The 15,033-nt window shown below is 42.9% G+C and overlaps 1 long non-coding RNA gene across 1 annotated transcript; it reads right to left on the bottom strand.

The window, feature by feature from the left end:
- Positions 1-2,089: 2,089 nt before the first annotated feature.
- LOC150020100 (uncharacterized) lies at positions 2,090-14,761 on the bottom strand. The gene is made up of 3 exons (XR_016509107.1): positions 14,657-14,761; positions 13,637-13,719; positions 2,090-2,949 (listed from the first exon to the last, which is right to left on the bottom strand). It is a non-coding gene; the product is annotated as an uncharacterized LOC150020100 (long non-coding RNA).
- Between the last annotated feature and the right edge of the window lie 272 nt (positions 14,762-15,033).

Below are 15,033 nucleotides of genomic sequence, written 5' to 3' on the forward strand. Positions count from 1 at the left end.
CATGGGAAGTGGGAGAAGTGCCTGGAAAAGGGGCTAGTGCTGAGCTAGTGGCATTGTTCCTTCTCAGACCCCTCCCTCACATAGAGCGCCATGACATGGTGAAATGGGTAGCCCTGTACTGACGAATCCCTAAGGCTCCACCCCTTACAACATAACAGGTGGGACAGCTCTACCTAAGACACAGAGACAAACAAACACAGGAACCTGTCAAGATTAGAAGACAGAGAAGTATGGTCCAAAACAGGGAATGGATCAAAGTTCCAGTGGGAGAACTAAGCGATGAGGAGATAGCCAACCTAACAGATGCAGAGTTCAAAACACTGGTGATGAAGATGCTCACAGACTTGACAGATATTCTTAAGTACAGTAAATGCATACGGGAAGAAGTGAAGGCTATGCTAAATGAAATGAAGAAAAATCCACACAAAACCAATGGTGAAGGAAAGAACTCCAGGGTTCAAACCAATGATTTGGAATATAAGGAAGAAAAAAATAGTCAACAGTACAAAATGAGGAAACAAAAATTGAAAAAAATGAGGAGAGGCTTGGGAACCTCTGGGAAAACTTTAAACGTGCCAACATTTGAATCATAGGGGTGCCAGAAGGAGAAGAGAAACAGAAAGAAATTGAAAGCTTATGTGAAAACATAATGAAGGAAAACTTCCCAACTTGTTGAAAAAAATATATATACAAGTCCAGGAAGCACAGAGAGTCCCAAAGAAGCTAGACACAAAGAGGACCACACCAAGACACATTATAATTAAAATGTCAAAGTTTCAAGATAAAGAGAGAATCTTAAGAGGAGCAAGAGAAAAGCAGAGCGTTACCTACAAAGGGGTGCCTGTAAGACTATCAGCTGATTTCTCTGATCATAGGTATGGGGATCATTTGGAGGGCTATTAGCTGAGAGGGGGAAGGGGGAGAAATGGGGAAATGGTGCAGAGACTAAGAAGCATAATTGGTTGGTACAAAATAGACAGGGAGAAGTTAAGAATAATATAGGAAAGGGTGAAGCCAAAGAACTTATATGCATGACCCATTGACATGAACTAAGGTGGGTGAAGTTGCTGGAGTGAAGGGGGTTACTGGGAAGAAGGGAGCAAAGGGAAAAGGAATTGGGACAACTTTAACGACATAATCAATAAAATATACTTTAAAAAATCTACAAAGCTCAAAACATCCACTTCTGATGCCAGCTACATGGCTCTCTGAAGAGACTGTGCCAACAGTGAAACTCCACCTGCCCCAGCATCCCCAGGGTGTTACAGGTGGTGGAAGCCTAGGGTCCCAAGGCTCAGTTCTGTCCTGCTTCCTCCCCACCTAAAGAAAGAATCTACATCTGTTTCTCTCTTTCTCCCTTATTCTTCAATCTCATATTCTCCTTCCCTCTAAAGAAAGAGTGTATCAATGTGGTAAAGATTTAAACAGGGTCATTCTCTGTTCATAGAATTTGTGTAAAATATTAGAAATGAAGTTCCTAATGGCCGCTAGAGAGATGCATTACTATTTCCAGCACCGGAATGACAGGAATCGTGCCTGTTAGAATTGAGTTCAGCTGCAACAGGGACATTAAACATGACTTTCATGTGACTGCGGTATACTTCTCTTTCATATAAAAGTCCTAAGATAGCAGTTCAGGGTTGTCAGAGGGCTCCGCAGCTAGGGCATCCTATAATACCTCGTAGAATTGTCATACAAATTAAATAAGGTAATTGATGTGGTGTCAGACATCATAAACTCTCTTTTTATTTGATAATGAAGGTAATAATAACTAATATTAATTGAGCTTTATTTAAGTTCTAGGTCATGGGTAAGGGCTCTCTATATATTAAGTCATTGAATCTTCACAACAGCCCTGAGAGGAAGCAACAGTCATTATCCCCATTTTGCAAATGGGGACACTGAGAAATGAGGCTTCTTGGTAAACATTGCCTAGTTAGTTAGTTAGTTAGTTAGTGCAGAGCTGTGATTCAGACCAGCCTGTCTGCTTCCTGAGCCCAAAAGCCTAACTACCAGGCTATTTCACCACCTCTTACGCCAGAGCCCTCCCATCATCTGTCTGCTTCACTCCTGTGTTTGTAGTCACAATGTAACTGTGAAAGCAGAGAGATACCAAAAACAGGTGACTTTGTAATATAAGGCAGTGGACGTTACAAGTCAGATGAATGGTATAATTCAGATAAGGGAGAAGTTCCACTTCCCTGGAAGTGGGGAGGGTGGGTGTCACAGCAGGGAGGGTGACCAAGTTTGCTTATAATGATCATACAGGAGTTTGAAGACAGGAGGAGGGTATGCCAGGCATGGGGAATGGCATGGGCATGGCTTGGAGGTGGGAGAGGAAATAGCTTCATTAAGGAATAACAAGGAAACAATTCTGGTTAAATCTCAGATTCTCACAGAGGAGTCCTGAGAGAGCGGTGTGTCAATGAAGATTGGAATTAGATTAGGAAGGAATCTGAATGTCATTCTAAAAAGCTGAACTGTATTCAGCAGTCATTGGGTGGTTTTGAACAGTAAAATCATGTGATGGAAATAGTTTCTTTAGGGATGATGTGGTGGTGATGGGAGGGGTAACTTAGCGATATGGAGGCTGAGACAAGTTAAGAGGCTTTTGAAATGATCGAGACATGAGGCCATGGAAACTTAAAATGAAGTGTTAGCATAAGGCATGACTGGAATGGAAGGGATGTGAGAGGCATCACTGGAGCAGAACTGAGGTGCTTGGTGACTAGATCTGGGAGCGGGGGGATGGGAGGTGTCAGGGACGACTGCTGAGGCCTGGTGTGACTGGAGAATATTGTTATAAACGATCTCTGACTGTCCATCCTCTACCCGGTCTCTGTATCCAGTGAGCGTCTTCTCGTTCTCATCATTCACCAAAAGTACTTGGACCAGCTGGCCATCTTTTCTTTCTTCTTTGCTGCAGAGTGCTGCTTCCACAAGAGAAGACTAGAATGAAGAGGAAAACAAGGACCTTGGGTCAAAGAGAGAGGAATTTAAGTTTGCTCTGTCTGTCACCAGCACAGCAACCTTGGGCATGTTTCTTGAAGAAATCCAGTTCTCTTTAAAATAAGGATGATAATACTACTTGATGGGGCATTTGGGGAATTAGATAACAAATACAAAGCATTTAGTATGGTGTCTGGCACATAGTAGATGCTCAGTTATAATGGCTAATGGGTTGAACACACACTGTTCTAACTGCTTCACCTACATTAACTCATTTATTCCTCAGAACAATCCTGTGAGGAAGACACTACCATTACACCAACTCACAGATGAAGGAAGGAGGCATAGGGAAGATACAAAACTCACTCAGGTCACAGGGACAATGTGGGGCTTGAACCAGGGCTTGAACCTACAAAGTCCAGCTTTAGAATCTACATTTTTCACCACAACCCTGCCCTTATATTAATAACCAGAGCTGTTGTTTACTAAAAGGAGGCAAGAGTAGCAAAAACATTTTCTCTAAGGGGGATATAAAAGTACATTACCATAATGGCTGAATCAGTGACCTGAGAGAATGGCTTATAGCTGGTCCTGTAGGGTCCCTTTGGTTGCTGATTGGTAGATAAGGTGCATGACAGAGTGGTCCCAGGCAAGGGGAGGGGTTAAGAGACTGTGGCAGGTCCTCTGGAGGCTCACAGCAGAGGGTTAAACAATTCATACAGAGAAATTTCAATGTTAACTTCCAGTATGGCAGTATGAGTGTGTTCCAAAAAAATACCAGAACTAGTTACCTCTTACCAGTGTTCTCTAATCAACCTGTGGACAACACAAGCTATAATTTTTAAGGACATTCTCAGTTTTTATACTATATTGTTTTTGAATGAATAAAATATATTTATTATTAACTCTATACTTAAATTATTATTTAAAAATGATTTGAGGTAAAGTGTTGTAGTAACCCTGGATGGTGTGGCTCAGTGGATTGAGTGCCGGTTTGCAAACCAAAGGGTCACTGGTTCGATTCCCAGTCAGCGCACATGCCTGGGTTGGGGGCCAGGTCCCCAGTTACGAGAGGCAACCACACTTTGATGTTTCTCTCCCTCTTTCTCCCTCTCTTCCCCTCTCTCTAAAAATTGGTAAGTAAAGCTTAAAAAAAAAAAAGAGTTGTAGTAAAACAAGTCTTTTAAAAAACAAAATCCTTCAAATGTGGGTAAATAATAAGCATTATGAATGTAAATGTGTTCTACCTGAAAACTTAAAATAAGAATACAAAGTAAAACTGAGCACTAAAGTTGGCTCTGAGATTCCTCGAAGCCAAGATGAAATGTGGAATAGAATGAGTTTCTTAGAACCGATTATGAAAATCGACCTAAATGCTTCTTAGACCCCTGTGCTTAGAATCTAGGTGTTCAGGACCAAGATGGCATTTTGATATGAAAAGAGAAGTGTCGACTGGTATTCTTGCTCATGAGCTACTCCACATGAGTGTTATATAATCAAAGTGAACATATCTAACTAGCTATGCTTACACTGAGTGCAAAGCCAATCACAGCTTAAAAAAAAAAAAAGCAAGGAAAAGGGTATGCTTGGCATCTCAGGAGAGGAGAATGTGGTCTGGGTTTGCTTTTTGCTTCAATGGCCTGCCTAAGAGTAAAATGCTATTCAGGATGGAATCTTAAATTAGAGTAAATAAAATAATTTGCATGCCATTGATTTCCCTCCACTCCAGTGTAGGACCATCCAATTACATGCAATCTTCTCTCACTAGAGAAAAAAGTGAGAACTCCCATTCTTCCTGAGGAAGCCGCCACATAAGGTGTCTGGGATTCTGTCCTGTAGCACCTTCCTAGAATTAAGAAAAGTCCTTAAGGGTTGCAATTATTGTTTATTGGCTTAAGACTACACCAAATTTCAGGGGGCTTCTTTATAATAGATCCTATGATCAAGAAGATTAGTTTCCTAGAGGACACACTTTCCCCACCTTTTCCACTATTGTTCACGTGACCTGAATGTCCCAGATCTCACCACCCTGTGCGTACAAAAGAGATTGTACTGGGATGCCCAACTGCTCACTCAGGGCTTCAGATTCCAAAAGTTCCCCTTAAGATTCCTGGGACTCTCCAGGAAGTGTTTTAGAAACACTAACATCAAGGCTGCTCCCAGTGAGTATCTATCTGCTAAGCATCATCCTTGCTTGTGGGGCATCTGATAACTCCTGCTTTTCCTGCAGCCCCCTTTGCAAAGCAAAGGGGAATGTAGACGTTTGGTGCCTGGAAAGGGCAGAAAGGATTATGGCTTGCACAGGACAAAGTTTTTGTTCATGAGACAACTGACACCTGGGACTGTTCCTGATTTATTATATCACCTTGCACAGGTCACCTTGGTGCTTTAATTGTTGGACAACATTTTGAAAATATCAAGTGCAAGATAAGTGCTCAGGCAAGAAAGCCAAAGACATGTGGCTTCCTTAATGAGGCAGCAGGATGAGCCAGTCTTTTTTCTTCTCATTTTAAACCTTTGGAGAGAGAACAATCTTGAATCCTCAGAGTCAATAAATTGTTCTTTGAGCCTGCTTAATGGAACAGGTTGCTGAATAGGTGAGCCCCAGGTTACCGGGAGGAGAAAGTCTTGGAAAATCCTATGCAACTTGAAGTTATATAACTAGGAGCATTAGGACTGTAAAAATTTGGGAAGGAATGAGACTCCATAACCAACATTTAATCATTACAGCTTAATCAGAAGACTATTTAATCATAAACTATTCTGAAGGCTTTAATAGCCTTAATGAAAATCTGTACTTAAATTTTAAAGAAGGTATTTAATAGGTAAGAGAGAACACCAAGGACCATGGAAAGGAGAAGACAGATATAAATTTTGAAAATTTTAGCCCTGCTCCCCCATTCATACTCTCAGAAATCATACCAAAAGAAGCTCCTTCCTTCAGAAAATCAGAGACATCTTATGGGTTGAATTGCGTCCCCTCAAGATGCCTATGTTGAAGTCCTAATCCTCAGTCCCTCAGAATATGAACTTATTTGGAAAGAGGGTCATTGCAGATGTAATTAGTTAAACTGAGGTCTTACTGGGTTAGAGAGCATGCCCAATGCAATATGACTGGTGTTCATCTGAAAAGGAAATCTGAAACAGACACAGGCACTCAGGCAGAACACCATGTGAAGGTAAAGGCAGAGATTGGACCAATGCTTCTACAAGACAAGGAACAGCAAACACTGAACAAACCACCAGAAGCCAGGGGAGAGGCCTGGAACAGATTCTCCTTCACAACTCTCAGAAAGAATCAATCCAGGTGACACCTTAATCTCAAATTTCTAGCCTCCTCTGTGAGGCAATTATTTCTGTTGTTTAAGCCATTCAGTTTGTGGTTCTTTGTTATGGCAGCCCTAGCGAACTAATACAGCACTTCTACTCTAAAGAATCAGAGGTAACATGGAGAAGAAGAGATTAAAGGTGGTTAACACAAGGTTCTTCACTACCTAGTTCACCAATTTAGAGATTTATTTAGCTTAATATACTAATTTCTTAAAACACAAAAATTTCCTTTAGGCCCTGGCCAGGCAGCCCAGTTGGGTAGAACATTGTCTCAATATTCTAAGGTTGTGGATTTGATCCCCAGTCAGGGTATATACAAGAATAAACCAATGAATGCATAAATAAGTGCAACAACAAATTACTGTTTCTCTCTCTCCCTTCCTCTAAAATCAATAATTAGAAAGAAAAGTCTTAAAATTTTGCTTTAAAGGGTATGACTATCAGTGGTTTATAACTTACGGCATATTGTACTTTCCAATGGTGGCTTCAGTGTCTTCTATTCCACATCACTCTGGTAGAACCTCACTATTTCTTCTTTAAGAAGTAAAACTAACTCCCCTTGAATTTATGTGGGCTTGTGACTCACTTGTAACCAACAGAATGCGGTAGAAGTGATGCTACATGACTTCTGAGGTCACATTGTAAGAGCTGATGCAGCTGTTGCTTTGGGAACTAAAATGCTGGCACTGATGCAACTAACTACCCTGTGGTTGCCATGTTGGGAGGAAGCTCAAATCAGCTCTTATAGAGAGACCATGTGGAGAGACACCCAGCAAGATTGCAACTGTCCCACCCCTCTGACCCACCCAGCAAGACTGCAACTGTCCCACCCCTCAGCTCCCACATCAGGGACTCTAGCCCGAACCCAGGCTTCCTAAGTTCCTGTCCACTGAAACAGGGAGAGACAATAAAATGATTGTGGTTGATTTAAGTCATGAATTTGGGGTGATTTATTATGCAGCAATGGCTAATGGGCATGCCTTAATGCATTACTCTGATAATCAAATTTCTTGACTTTTAAATGAACTGTTCCAGAATTTAATTTTCTTTTAAAAAGAGTGGGCAGCATAGGAGAAGAAATGATTTGGTAACCTAGAAACATCTTTGCAAATTTCCCCAGGGTCTGGAGAGCAGTTTTGTGTGCCACCAAAACCCAGCAGTGTTACTCTCCTTGGCATTCTGCCCCATGGTTAATTTAGAATGTAAATGAAATTGGAAACCACTGATCACACTGTGTATGTAAATCAGTGAATTCCTATTGGAGAGTCCTTTTTGCTCTCTGCTCCCAAAAGTGTCCTGATTATGTAAAATTATGCATCACTTGCCTTGGACATGAACTAATTAGTTATCACTGGTACCAGGGTCTTGCACGCTCAATTTTCCAATTTTTAAAGACTTCTACTTCCAATCAGAATCTGGCATTAATTTTAATAGGTTCTTACTTTATTTGTGATGGAATTGGGAAGGCTAGAATGGTGAAGATATTTGCACTTTGAATAATCCCCAGCCCTTGGCATCTTCCTACTCAGAGATGACACAGGTCTGCTCAGTTACCAAGGACCATTTCACCCAGTCATTTCTTCCTCAGAAAAAGCCTGGATCCCTTTGACACCTTCATGTTCCAAATACTCCCTATCAGCCTGCAGCTTGTTTTCTATGTTGTCTTTGATAAAGGCCTTCTTCTATCAGGGCATTTGAATAAGTAACCCACCCCCCTCCCTTTTTGTTATCGGAGTTCTTGCCTGCTGCCTCTGGTCTCCAAGACAGCCCTCAGCCTGTACTGCCAGGGATTAAGTGTTTATGAAATCCACCCTTGCGCTGTAAATGCCTTGCAAAGGAGTCCTTTGAAAACATTGACTTCTTGTCCTTTTTCAGCCCTGAAACAGTAGTTACTGGCAAGTAGTCATTCAGAATGCAGCTGGCTATTAGTTAAGCATCTCTGCAGACAATAGCTAAGGGGCAACAAAGATGCTGAAAAGAAAAGACTCCATAATCCCTTATTTGTGACTCCCAAGTAGTAGCTGCTCAGAGGGACTTCAGCAAGCAGACAGCTAGCTGCTTCTGCTTTTGGCCATAATCAGATAATCACAGGACTAGGAGAGTCCTTAACCCGCCCTCCTAAATGAGTCAGGGCCTGCCTGCTAGGCTTTCTGAAAACTGTCCCAGGATCCTCAGGCACTGTCCTCACACCTACATTTGGAAAAGTCAAAATACACTGGGGAGAGGAGACAGCGACTCCTTGTTGGAACAGAGGCAGAAAGACATTATTTTTGTCACCCTGTCTTCTCCTTTCTTTCTGAACAATCTTTAGATTGATACCAACCCCACTCCTAAAATACCCTATGAGGTTATCATTATCTTCATTTCACATGTGATGAAATTAAGGTTTACAGAGGTTAAATTACAGGCTATGAAGTGACAGAACTAGGACAGAGTGACCAACCACCTGAGACTAGGGGACATGGGTGGATGCAGGACTTTGAGTTCTAAAACCAGGACAGTTCTGGGGAAGCCAGGAAGGTTGGTCACCCGAGGTGTGAACGAGGTCTGCATGGTCTCCAAAGCCTTTCCTCTGATCCCTGACACCATCCTAACTTGTCCTTGGCCCCGGGACAGATGGGGCATCTACTGACAGCACCATGAAGAATGCAGAATTCATTTCCCTCTGAGTCAGAGAACAACGTCAGGGGCATCAGCTCTGGGAGATTAGCCAGGACACCAGGGCCTCATAGGTTACTCAGAACTCACAGGAAAGACGAGTCTGCAAGCTGACTCTCCAGACAGGTGAAAGCCAGATGCAAACGTGTGCACCACCCACCTTTGATACAATCTGCCATGTCCGAAGACATTTTACAAGACACCCAAATCAATAGCCACTGCACTGCCAGAGCCTCACTACAGAAACCTCAGAGAAGGCCACGAAGAGGCAGGGTTTGACTGAAACGCACAGAGCAGAATTGCACTGAATTGGGTAACAAAATCAGACCATGGCGTGTTTTTGCCAAAAGAGGAAATCAAGACCTTCAGACTTTTTTTTCCCCCCAGAGATGCTCTACAGCCCCTTCCTCCTTCCTACCTTCCTTTCTTCCTTCCCTCCCCCTCCGCCTCCCATCAAAGGTTTCCTCTTTCAAGTTGTCTCCCTTGATTGCCGTGGAGGGCCAGGTACTGACCACACTCCTGGTAAAAGCACTGTAGCTGGCGCAGAATCCTGGTTGCTTGCCACACAACACACACACACACACACACACACACACACAGTGCCAGGTGTTACCTTCTTGTGGCTGGATCCTAGGTCTAAGGAGGCCCAAGTCATTGAGGGGGAGGAGTTGGGACCCTTGATGAGTGGCTGCTTACCAAGGGAGTGGAGTATTTCAAGTTTCTAACGGTGGTGAAGTTGTACCTGTGCACTGAAACTCTCAGTCCTCAGTGGGGGTAGCCGACCTCCCCCTATGGCTGCGTGGGGTCCTTCCTCTTTATCAACATGCTCCTGACTGTCCCCTTGGAGGACAGATCAAAACAGAAAGGACCTCAAGAGAGATCAGCTAGTTCAGCTCCCTCCTTATACAGAGGAGCTAAGAAACAGAGAGAAGATGTGAGCTTCCAAGTCACACAGTGAGTCTACCTTGGTGTCTCTGAGGAGCAGGACAAGAGGGAGGGAAAAAAAGGTCTGTAACTTCTAATTTAAACTCCTCCTTTCCCTTCAGCTGATCCACGATTTCACCCCACGTTATTTTCAACCCTTTCTCTACTATGTCAAACACGCAATATATATTTTTTTGTTTTGTCTTCAAACTTTATATTTTTTGTTAGCTCTATTCTCCTTTCTTATTCCTCTCTGTCCGCAAGTAAAACCATTTACTAAAATCAAGTGTCATATATAAATGAGGCTCAGAGCTCCAGGTTGGGGGTACCCTACGGGGTGGGAGTGGATCTTGCTCTTTCTCTCCTGCCCCGGCTCCTTGAGTCCTGGCGGCAAAGGTTGAGCCACGCAGGAGTTAGGAGCAGGAACTGTGCCTGCATTTGATGCCCAGTTCAGCAAGCTTCCTACCAGAGAGCTCCACACCCCTTGCTTTCTAAAAGCACAGGGCCCATCCCTGAAAGATCAATAATGGGTGTGAGGACACTGTCCGCACCCTGGGTGTGAGGGGATTACAGTCAGGTTGAGGTGTCCCCAACCTGCCATATCTTCTCACCATTCATGTCAGGGGCAGTCTCTTAGGTGAGGCTCCACCCCTACCTGTCTTGAGAATGTCATTGTGCTACTTTTGGTGCAGCTCCGTCAGCAACAGCAAGTGCTCCTGCTCAGAGAGAGAGAGAAATGAGGCATTCAGGGGGAAGAATGATGCATCCCCTCCTTCCTCCTTCCACAGACAGGACCTCCTTGTTACCAAAGACCTTCCCCTCCTCCAGTCAACAGCATGAATGGGCTTTCCAAGGAAAACAATGCTTGTGACCTCCCTGTCCATTAGGCTCCAGATGAAACTAAATGGAACAAGAGGAAACTGTGGTTCCTAAGTCAAAGAGCAAAGGCAATGTGGGCCACGCCCGATGGCACAGCCTTCCCCAGGCACCTTCTGTAATGGCCACTGCTATGGGAGTAAGGATCCTAGCTCCCAGTCATCTGCTGACTCACGACTCCAGGAGGACAACACAGGAGTGAAGTAAGATGTTGGAATGCATGTTTACAATGAAAAACCTACAGTTCACCGGAAGGGTGACCTAATCGCCACTGGGTGCACAACAATGACAAAGAATACAAAGGGTGGTGACGTTAAGACTCCCAGTCCCTCTCCACCAGGGAACTTGTGAAACCCTCCACCAGGAGAAGCCAAGGGAAACATCTCCAACCTAGGCCAGCTGGCATCCTCCTCTGTGTCCCAGTTCTCTGTCATCTGCTGATCTTCGATTTCCACACTGTTCCTCACCCCAGCCAGCTGGGCCAGTACAGGCACTTGGGGAGTCAGAATTTCCACACGATCAGCAGAGAATTCTTAGTCTCTGTAACTTCATATCTTGGGGTAGAATTTTCAGCAAGTATGCTTCTATATTCTCGCTACCCCTCTTCTAATTTGCTTCTTTAAAAGTCAAACCCTTTTGGGGGGTTTATATCTGTCACGGTAAATATTCTTAAACACCTTTGGTAGTTTTCTGTTTGCCAAAAAATGGGCTTTTCTCTCTCTGCACCATTGCTCAGTTCTGTATGCTCTCCGTTCATAAAGCGTCTCTCTGCACTTCAGGGATGTCCAGCTTTTGGCAGAAAGAAAACCACTTCCCCCACTGTCCAGATGTCACTATCTTCTAGGTGGCTCTGCCTAACACCCCTGCTTGTTGTGGACTTCAGGGGGGTAGCTTTAACAATTCCATGCCTCCCACGTGTGCATTGCACAAAGATGACTTAGGAAAATCTAGCTTTTTCTTGTAACTATTAGCAATAGCTGCCATTTACTATGTTCTAGGCATTATGCTAACTGATTAACATATCTTATCTCTAGTTCTGACAGCAAACATGTAAGATAAGCATCATGATTCCCATGTTACAGGTGAAGATAGTCAATGTGAGAGAAGTCGCATAATTTGCCCTGGATCACATAGATGGTAAGTGGTGGAGGTGAGATCTGAATCCAAGGCTGTGTGATGCAGAAGTCCACACTCCTTTCCCCTCCACCATTCTTTCAGTCACTCAGCAAACGCTTATTGAGCACCGTCCATCTCCCCAATATTGTTCTTCCCTTGCGGAGAGTAACATCTGGCTCACCTCATCCTTCATCCTAATTTTCTTGATTTGTGACAATAGAGAAGAGAATTCCAGAAATGCCTCACAAGAGGAAGGTCCAGAACAGCAAAGAGAAGAAAAATAACGATCTAATTGTACGTGTTAATGTGAAGCTTGCTAACCACCAGGAGAAAAAGAACTATGTGAGAATTACTGTATCAGCCATATGCTTTTAGTTTACACATCCCAGGCAGCAGCTGGAGACCCCAGGCAGAGACATATGTAAACAGGTGGGATGCTGGAATTCCACTGAAATATAATAGACAAGAGGAGAAGTAGGAAAATAAGCCTTAAAGACAATGGGCAGTTTTGCAATCCTTTTATAATTATTTGCAGTATTGGAGTTGATATTTCTAAGAAATCAACAGCATCACCAATCCTGTCTGGCACAGCAGAAGAAAAGAGGCTAGTAGATTGGGTGTTACTCCTTCAGTGTGCAGAAAATGACTAGTGATACAAAGGCCTAGGATCTAAACCTGTAGAAAAAAATCACTGTGGACAGCTACTTCTCTTAACTGTGGATTGTTGAAATAGTTTTCATTTTGCTCAGAGCCAAAGCAAATTTATTTTTAAAAAAGTGCACAGCCTTGGCCAAGTGGCTCAGTTGGCTGGAGCATCATCCCGTACACCAAAAGTTGACAAGTTCAATCCCTGGTCAGGGCACATATGGGAGGCAACCGATTGATGTTTCTCTCTCCCATTGATATTCTTCTCTCTCTCTCTGTCTCTCTCTCACACCAATAAAAACATATCTGTGGGTGAGGATTTAAAAAAAAAAAGTGCACAGAAATAGAGAACTGATACAATGAGCCCTATTAGCCATGGCTGAGACTAGTACTCCAGATATAAAGCACTTGAAATTTTCCTACTTTAAAGGACTTCTTGGATTGGCTGTTGGTAGCACTTGTCAACTTCTTCCTTGTGAACTGGATTCTGTTCCAATATCATAGAAATTTGTCTGGGGAAGGTAGATCCTCCCCTTGGACCAATGAAATGAACCATGATCAACCAGATTCATTTTCTCTATGCAAATGATGGATTTGGTCAACATGGTAGCCATTTGGCCCAGTTTTCAGCAAGGAGACATAACTGGAATTCTTTCAGTGGGTTCTGTAAAGATTTTTGTCTCCAAAAAACAAAAAGAGATACTAAGGAGAAAAGCCCATGTCCCTTCCTACCTGTCTCTGGATGTTTTTGTTTAAGGATGTGATATGCGGAGCTACTGCAGCAATCTTGCCACAATGAGAGGAGTCAACACTGTCACACAACACTGAGGGCTACAGAATGAAAAATAGAAAAAGCATGGTGACTTCACTACACCTCTGAACAACCTGAAACCACATACCTGCAGAATTCATAAGTGATGTAAAGCTGCTGTATGGTTTTTGCCACTTTTAGTTTCACCTCCCTGATACACTGGATAAAGAGAGATAGCTTGAAGCCAACACATTATGCAAGAGCAAAAGAAATATGTCAGAAACCAGATGAGACTCTGATAACACCAGGCCATCTGTCTGTTGGGTTACATGGCCTTCAAAGGAATTTAGAAACTGAGCAAATTGCACATACTTATCAAGTACTTACTATGTGTCAGTCACTATGCTGGGTTCTGGGGTCACAAGAGTGGACAAGGCAGGCAAGGTCATTGAGGTCATGGAAGTCACATTCTGGAAGACAGATGACAAACAAGTAAAGAAGTAAGGATAGGTGAAAACATTCTTAGACAACTTTCTTAGTATTGGTTCAAACCAGTCCTGAGTGTAAATCCAGACACTGGAACCAGACAGATCTGGATTCAAATTCCACCTCTATCACTTGGGAAAGTGATTTAATCTTTCTGAGCATCAGTTTCCTCATCCGTAAAATTACAATAATAAAAAAATTAACTCATAGAGTTGTGAGGAGTAAATAAACAAAGAAACTACTATGAAGTATTTTACATGGAGCCTGGCATATAGTCAGTTTTTCTAGATTCTAGATGATGATGAGGAGGAGGAGGAGCAGGAGGATGATGATCATCATTATCCTCATTTTCATTCTCATAATAATTTATACCAGGCACTGTGGGTGTCAAAAGATGAAGAAGACATAGACCCTGCATTCAAGAAATCTGGGAGGCGAGAATTCAGATTTGGCCATAGAACAGTCAAAAGTTAGGCAATGAATTAGGCAGGAAACAAAAGAATTCCTCTGGTAACCAGGGGTAGGCTAGGCCCCCTGTCTCTACTTTTCTCCCACACATGTTTTATAACCATTATCCCCTTTAGCAAGAAGGAAAGAAATATTCTGAATGATTGCTGCTCTTCTTTCACAGACAGCTGCTGTTCCCAAGAGAATCAAGTGGGCCTTTTCTTTCTCCAGTGAAGTGAAAAATATAAGATGTGTGTATCTGGGTGGCACTTACCAGTCTGTGCCATGTACCAGCAAACACACGCAGATACTCCTATAAATGATCTCACCAAACCCTGTCTCCCTTCCTTCATCCTTTAGAAATCATATCCACTTAATGCATTTAGTATTCTGCATTTGACTATTAACTGCCGTATGTAGCCATAAACTACAGATAAACGTTGACTAATCGCGTCCCCACACCCACACACATACCCTCACACTTAGAAACGTTTCCGCTGATGGTCACACGAGCCACTGAACACTCCCTCGTACTTGGAGAGCATCTTCCCACAGGCTTGCTTACACAGTGGCTTCTTATTTGAGCTCTCAACTCTTAGATAGGAATTTCATTAACAAAGGAAAGGGAGGGGAGATCAGGAGGAAGCACAGATGCGAGGGGAAAGAAATGACAATCACTTTTGAAAGAGATCTAAAATTGTATCATCCTAGTCTGAACCTTCCTTATAGCTCTTCTTTATTTGTACATTCTGTGCCTGAAAAGAAAAAAAACAAACAAACAAAAAACAACTTTTCATTGATTGGGCAATTGTCCAGGCTCTTAGCTTGGCACCCAGCCCCCAGAACTGTGA

This window comes from Furipterus horrens, unplaced genomic scaffold (assembly GCF_987537825.1).
Source record: "Furipterus horrens unplaced genomic scaffold, mFurHor1.1.pri manual_scaffold_2, whole genome shotgun sequence".
NCBI classification, from domain to species: Eukaryota; Metazoa; Chordata; class Mammalia; order Chiroptera; family Furipteridae; genus Furipterus; species Furipterus horrens.